The following is a 7,501-nucleotide window of genomic DNA, read 5'->3' on the forward strand; positions in this document are numbered from 1 at the left end:
CAATTCTCTCGCAGCCGGAACCCACCCCCACGGCTTGCTCCCGCTGCCGGCCCTCGCCCCTTTCTCCCTCTGGGTGTTCTTACGGCTTCCCCCTACCCCTCCCGTCCCCGGATGCCCGTGCAGATCCCCCGCTTCGGCTCCTCCCGCAGTCTGCAGCCCCCTCCGGGATGCTCTCACAGCCGCTCCCCACTCGCCGGTGAGCACCCCATGTCGGGGGCGCGGGACAGCGGGACCCCACCTCGATTCCCTGCCCTCGAGGAGGGAGATGCCGGAGAGTCCCCCAGGGATGCCCTCTGCAGCAGAGGGGATCCCTCCTCTGTGGCCTTCCCGTGCTCCTGCAGAGCCGAGGGATCCCCGGGGACGCAGCCCGATCAAACATGGAGCAAACCCCTCCCGAGCCCCTGGGCATTTGCAGCTCCCCGGCCCGGTGTCACCAGAGATGCACTCATTTGGAGGCTGCTGCAGGTGGTATGGGCTTCCCTGATGCGCAGAATCCTCCGTGCCTGATGCTTTTGAAGGTGGGAGATTTGTGTCTGAGGTTCCCTGCATACCTGAAGAAAAAAGCATTAAAATACCGTCAAATGGAGTAAGGTAATAGCCAAGGAGACAAAGCCTCCTTTCATGCCCTGATCCCTGCTGTCTCTTTTTAATAAACAAGTGCTCTTCCCCTGCAGTGGTTTCTAGGAGGAGTCTGTTTAATCTCCAAAAAAGTGGCTTATTCGGGTTTATTTTCAAAGCTGATCCTAAGGTATCTGCACTCCCAAAGCCTTGCTGCCCACCTCCTGTAATATGGAAGGGATCTGAGATAATTAATTAGCTGCAGAGGATTTCATATTCGTTGTCATACTGGATTCTGCGCTGAGCAAGAGCCGCCACCTCACTGGAGGTGGCTCAAAGGCAGCTTTCAGCCCTGTGCAAGGACACACAGCCATGCCCACACCGCAGTGGTGACCAAGGGAAAGGGACAGCCCCCACCCCAGCAGCTTTACCACCTCGGGTAAACCCCCAAAGTGGTGAGGCAGGTCTTGGAGCCAGCAGGCAGAACGGGAGAGCAGATGGCAGGATCAGGGTTTGCTCTCCATATAACATAATGCAGCCAGAATCATTAGGGAAAAAATGGAAAGAGAGTGGGGATGCTGCACTCAGGCACAGGGCACAGCAGGGTTCAGGAAGCATTCCTTGTGTGCATTTTGGATACGTGGACAGCACAAAGCTGCAGAGCTGGGGAGGTACCACCATGGACATGGCCAGTGGGTGGCTGTGCATGCCTGGAGAAGAACACAGGTGGAGGGAGAGAAGGGCAGAAGTGCTTCTCATGGCAGGGAGGACGGGATGCTTCAGGAGATCATCTGGCTTCTCTCTGCTTTTGACACACATCTCTGTGGAAATGCCGCATACCATAATGCTTTGTCCAGACAGCAGCACAGCCCCTGCCTGTGGGAGTGGGAAATACCAGATGCAATTGTTTGATCCAGACCCCACTCTGCTCTGCACCTCATGGAAGAGATGGTTGAATGCCCAGGCATTTGAGCCCCATCTCTTTCGTCTTCACTGGCTGAAATCCCAATGGAACCACAGTGGTTCTATAGCTGGAGGAAATTCAGCACAAGAGACCTGTGAGGCCTATAGGGCAGTTTTTAAAAGTGAGGTTTTTCTGCATCCGGGGCATTTTGGAGTCTGGAACACATGGCTTGATAAAAAGGCACTGCACATGCATCCTTTCAGCAGTATTTTTCCTGGTTGTTGTGAAGACGACCAGCCACCGTCTCCAGAGATGCTTGCCATTCTGTTATCATTTGAGAAACAATTTAGGATTAAATTCTTTCCTCGCTTCTTCTGGAAAATCATCCTTGTCTATAAATCCTCAGGCATTTTGACTTATGAAATGAATAAGGCAAGGCCTTGGGTGTAGGTTCTGACAGGATGAAGCCTAAATAATACTCCCATCCCTGTTTTTCTCTGCATCACCAGCTATCACATCTTGGTGGCCTCTTCTGCTCCTCATTTTGTCTCAGAGGGAGATTTCTCCAGTTTCATCACCACAGTTATTAGCTGTCATCATCTCAAGGTCTCAAGGCTGGCACATTTCTTTTCACTCTGTTTATGGTCAAAATTGTGGCATACATAAAAATACTTGCCAGCTACCTCTCTCTACTGCAAAATGCCCCTTTCAGAAAAGAGGTTCTGTGTCTGTCATCAGCCAGCGCCCAAACTTTTCTGCTCCATCTCAGTGCAACTGCTCTTGAAAGTTTGTGTCTTTGACTCATCCAGACCCCTTCTTTTCTGATTTTTTTTTTCCCTTCATCTTTCATATTTTCCCTTTGTCAGCCAGAAAAATCAGTTTGTTGGGATCTACAAACTGGGATCCCCCATGAAGAGCCTCAGTTTCAGAACACAACTGTTTCATCCTCCCATCTGCTTTAATTTCATCAAAGCCCATCTGTCCCCTACCTTGCTGCTGCAAAACCCCCATTGTGTTTGCTACCCTAAAAGACAGAGGGAACATCCAAGCTCAGCCCAAGTTCTACCTCTCCTGCTGCATCCCAAACCCTGCTACTTCCCAGAGATGTCTGCAGAGCAAAGCAATGCGCTGGGCTCTGTCTCCCTCTGCAAAAGGAGCTTCTGGCACAAAGATCCCAGCTCAGTGACAGACGCCACAGAACACAGCATCCCAAGGGCAAAATCCATCCCTGTGGCAGGGAACCCTGCAGTTCTTCTGCCAGATGTTGACCCCAACAGCATAGGCAGGCAGGTTGCAAATCCTCAACATCTTACACATTAATTGAAATTAATTGTTAATTGTTCCAGCAGATCCAGTGTGGGTAAATCCTGTCAAAGACAGGGGGCTTTTGGTGGAATGAGGAACAGACCATGGAAGGCTCTTCCACCCCACACCTCTCTGTGTGAGCTGGTGTCGGCCTGCACAGGGCTGTGCTCAGCTCTTCCCTGCTTCAGGCAAGTCTCGGAAGCATGTGTGCATTGCAAGCATGTTCCTCCATCTCCCCAGCCTTCCCCCAGCACGAGGTCGTACAGTCTCCTGTATGGACTCTGACGGTGCAAAGGCAGCAGGCTCTGGAGACGCTCACCCACACCCCAGCCCCTTAAGGGGACAGCTTTCTCCCCTGTAACAGTTAGCTGTTTTACAGAGGCTTGGAAACATGCCTGAACACCAAATCCATTGGTGTCCACCTCAAGCTCTCCTTTGCAAGAATTCAGCCTATTCATCCTGGGGCAGTGATGAACTCCACGCTGGAAAGACTTCTCTCTCTGCACATAGCTAGCAATCAAAGGGAGAAAGACCCTACAAGAGTGAAGAACTAGCCAGTTTCTTGCTCATGATAGAAAAGCTATCAGGGTTACCTCCAGCCCTTTTATGGCATATTAACCTAGGAGCAAAGAAGAAAAAATACACACATCTTTCAAGGAAATGTGTACCTCTTTTATCTGCTGCCCTCCCCAGGAAACTCATTCTCTCCTTGTCCACCCATACAAGCAGAAATGATGAATAGAAATAAAATACAAACTTTAGCCATTCTTTTTAATACTAGACTTCCCAATCGGATGATTTGGTCCATGCCTTGGTACCCAAATTTTGCACGCCAGTCATTCTGACCATTGTCCATGTGGCCTTGGCTCACAGTACCTTTCAAATGCCTTTGTGTGTTAGATGCATACATCTGTACCTGAGGCATTTAGCAGCAGCCCAGCCTTCAAGGGTTTCACACTCCTCGAGGCAGAAGGAAACCTGCCACAGAAAAGCCACTGCCACAGCACTTCTCCCCACACTGGAGTGCATTTTTTGGCTGTTTCTGCAGCCTCCAGCATCCAGGCCATCAGCCACAAGTATCAGTGCAAGAGCCTGCTCAATCCCAGAGATTCCCCAGGACTGGATCTCCCTCTGGCTGCCCTGACTATTCTCACTTTCCTTTTCTCTGCAGACTCCCCTTACACTCACCTCTGTGTTAAATAACTGTTGCAGTTAAGCCAGTGCGTCGGGTATGTCTGCACACCTCTGAGTTCCCAAGGCCTGTTGCAAACCAAGCTGTGTCATGGCTCCTTTGGCCTGGGAATCCTAATTGGTAAAAGAAAATCGAGCCATTGCCTGTCTTTAGTTCCAGAAGCTTTTAGAAAATCCATCATCAAAGTTGAACTGAAGAATTGAAAATAACACTTCTTAAAGTCCATTTGTGTGTTCCCACATGCATCTCCTGGCCACGTCAGCCAGTATCTGAAAGAAACATAAGAAATTATTATGAAGATGAACAATTAAAAGAAAAATCTCCAAATCACCATTAAAAGTGAGTTAAGGTTTTTGTCAGAAATACATCTGTTCACACTTTTGTGAACAGATGTACACCTTTGTTTGTCATATTTGTGAATACATCTGACACCTTTGTCAGAGAATGCCACTTTTGAGTGCCACAGCCTAGGAGCTCTGCAGCTGCCATGCAAACACGGGGGGCTGGGCTGAGGCCAGGGGTGCGGGTGAAGGGCTGGACGCCATCAGGCAGCAGATCTGGGTCTGTAAGAGGAGAGGGATAGCTCACTCCATTGTAGTGAGCTGGGGGTCGGCCTTTTCTCTCGTGTAACTAGTGATAGGACCAGAGGGAATGGCTTCAAGCTGCGCCAGGGGAGATTCAGGCTGGACGTTAGGAAATACTACTTCTCTGAAAGAGTGGTCAGGCAGTGGAATGGGCTGCCCAGGGAGTCACCAACCCTGGGGGTGTTCAAGGAACATTTAGATGTTGTGTTGAGGGATGTGGTTTAGTGAGAACTATTGGTGATAGGTGGATGGTTGGACTGGGTGATCCTGTGAGTCTTTTCCAACCTTGGTGATTCTATGATTCTATGATTCTAAGGTTAAAGTGAAAATGTGGTCATGAGGTGATGCTGGAGAGTTGGAAACTGAGGCCTCCACTGAAAGGCTGGTGAAAGCATTTGCATTCAAATAAGAGCTTTTTTGCGCTGCAAAATGTGTATGTCAGAGAGGTGACCTGGGCAGCTCAGAGCCTCTGGCTGAGAGCAGAGGGCTGTGAGCAGGCTCAGGAAAATGATTCCCCCTTCCACTTTTACCTGTTTCATGTATTTCCATGTAAAAATACACTGAATGACCCCTTGTCACAGGTAGGGGAAATACAGAGAAGGACTTGAGGTGCCACCGGAATAAGAGAGACAGAGAAGGATCCTGTCTGACTGTGCCTTCGATTCCCTGTTTATATGTTGTCTGCTACCGTTTAAGAGAGTGCCTTTGGATGACTTCTGAGGTTCAGGAGACCATTTCTGCAGCAAGAAGTTAATGCTGACAGGCACCCCATGGCTGGAGAACACCCTCAATATTGCAGAATTAGCACCTTGTTTAATGGATTCATATAAATAGAAAGGCAAAGCCAGGAGCTGTGGCAGCATCTAAGCCCTGTACTGGGAGGTACAGAGGCTTTACAGCGAGATTAAATATAGGTCTCACAAACCAGAACAACAGTGCTTTTACCGAGAAGATAATCAAGCCCTGGAGGAAATTACATGATGTAAAGCTCAGATTTAAAATAAATGTGAAATGAGTTGGTGGATTTGGGACCAGTTCCTTACGGAAAAGTTTTCATATCAGAAAACTCACTGATGACACTGGCTTTTTAATTAGCAGTTTTGGAATAAAGCCAGGAGGACTGAAGGGGTGGTGGAGCCTCAGTCCTCATCTTGCCCTTTGCAAGGAGGGCTGGGGGCAATGAAGGGCCGGGATTAGGAGAGGGCTGGGCTGCGCACATGCTGCATGTAAGGAGCAGGAGGCTCTGGAGATGAGACCTGGGTGTTCCCATTGTGACTCCCCATTCTTCCCAGGAAGATCCTGTACCTCTGAGAACAATATGACAGTGAGTGCTGAATCAAAACAAGAAAACCACAGGCCAGGCAGGGACACAGGCTGTGACTGCACAGAGGGAGCAACCGGTGCAGCATTTGGCTGATGCCAAGTCAAGGAGATAGGTGTGGGATGAAGGCCCTGTCCTGAGACAGCTGCTGCAAACATTTGCCCTGGCTTTAATTATCTGTTGCCCTTGCATGACTCTGTTTTAGTCTGCTTTGTCACTAAGGATTTTTAGTGGATGACTCCAAATGGTTCCACATCCCTTGGTCCCTATGAATTGCTGGTTGCACTTCTGTTACTCTGTCAGTTCCCCAGTCCCACATCTTCCCTGCAGGACAGGTTTCGGTGGAGCCCAGGTTAGTCCATGCTGATGTCTCATCATGTACCTACATGTGCCCCCTGGGACCAGCCCTCTAAGCGCTATAGGCAATTGGTAACAAGTTCCTGAATACAGTATCTCCCTTGTGTGACACTCAGCAAGAGAGGCTGGAGCCTAACACAGGGTCATGACACAGCCACTGTCCTCACCAACCACTCCTGCAGCCAGTTCAAAGGATACAAATTAAAAAATAAAGACTGAGTTTTTTTTTCCTTTTCCTTCAGCTTTCTTTTCTTTCTTCATGTCAGATTGAAATCCTGTACTTTGTGGTTTGTGTTCTTACGTCTCCTTTTCCCAGTGAGTTAATGCAAATGATTTTGTGCCAAGGTGTGTGCTGAGCTTGACAGTAAAACACAGGGCTCAAGAGGCACACGTGCTCCCACTTCCCTTGGGAGTGATGGGTTGAATCAGCCTCCTAAACCCCTCCAAGCATCCGAGCCTCGTTTCAATTTTCAGCTCAGTTTTCATCTTCCCCCCTCCTTGCCAAGCCTGTTCAAGAGCGGTGGGAGGTTACAAATAGAGCAAGGCAGCTCATCTGCTGCATCTCGCTGGTGTGATCCATGGGCAAGCACATGCGCACACAGTACCCTCCCTCCACAGGCACTCCACGACTCTGCAGCGCATCTGCGGTGTGATCGCCACGGCTCTTTCCCGGTCTGCAGCTCCTCGTCAGCTCTTTCCTGTGTACCTCCCGGCTGGCGCTGAGGACAGCGGCAGCAGCACACGTGTCTGCGCTGAGATTAACCCTGCAAAGCCAGGGACAACGATTTCTATTTCCTCATCCAAAATTCATCACCTGGAAAGGCTGTCAGGCCAATTCTGCAAAACAAAGGCTTCGGTGGGACTCTCTGCTCTTTGCAGAAGCGGTGAGGTACAGAGCTCAGCCCAGCTTACCTGAGCCACTGGCTGCCATCAGCGCTTGCTCTGTCCCATAACGAAATGACATCACACGCGAGGCATCACACATTCAGGTGGGGTGGCTGAGGGACACGGGGGCTGGCAGGAAGGATGAAGGAATGTCATTTCATTTCATCTGGAAACGGGGAGGCTGAGGGCTGAATTAACGGTGGTCTAAAAAACCACCCGGAGGGCACACATAGGGACAAGAGAGAGAAACTCTCTTCCAACGCAGCAAGAGACAAAGGCCGCATCCTGCAGCTCGGCACAGTTAGGTGCTTCCCGAGAGGCGGTACACCCCTGACGAGGCCCTGCCGCGCCTCCGCCCTCGGGGTTAAAACGGACGAGCGCTCGGCGCGGCCTGC

This window comes from Meleagris gallopavo, chromosome 15, assembly GCF_000146605.3.
Source record: "Meleagris gallopavo isolate NT-WF06-2002-E0010 breed Aviagen turkey brand Nicholas breeding stock chromosome 15, Turkey_5.1, whole genome shotgun sequence".
Classification (NCBI taxonomy): domain Eukaryota; kingdom Metazoa; phylum Chordata; class Aves; order Galliformes; family Phasianidae; genus Meleagris; species Meleagris gallopavo.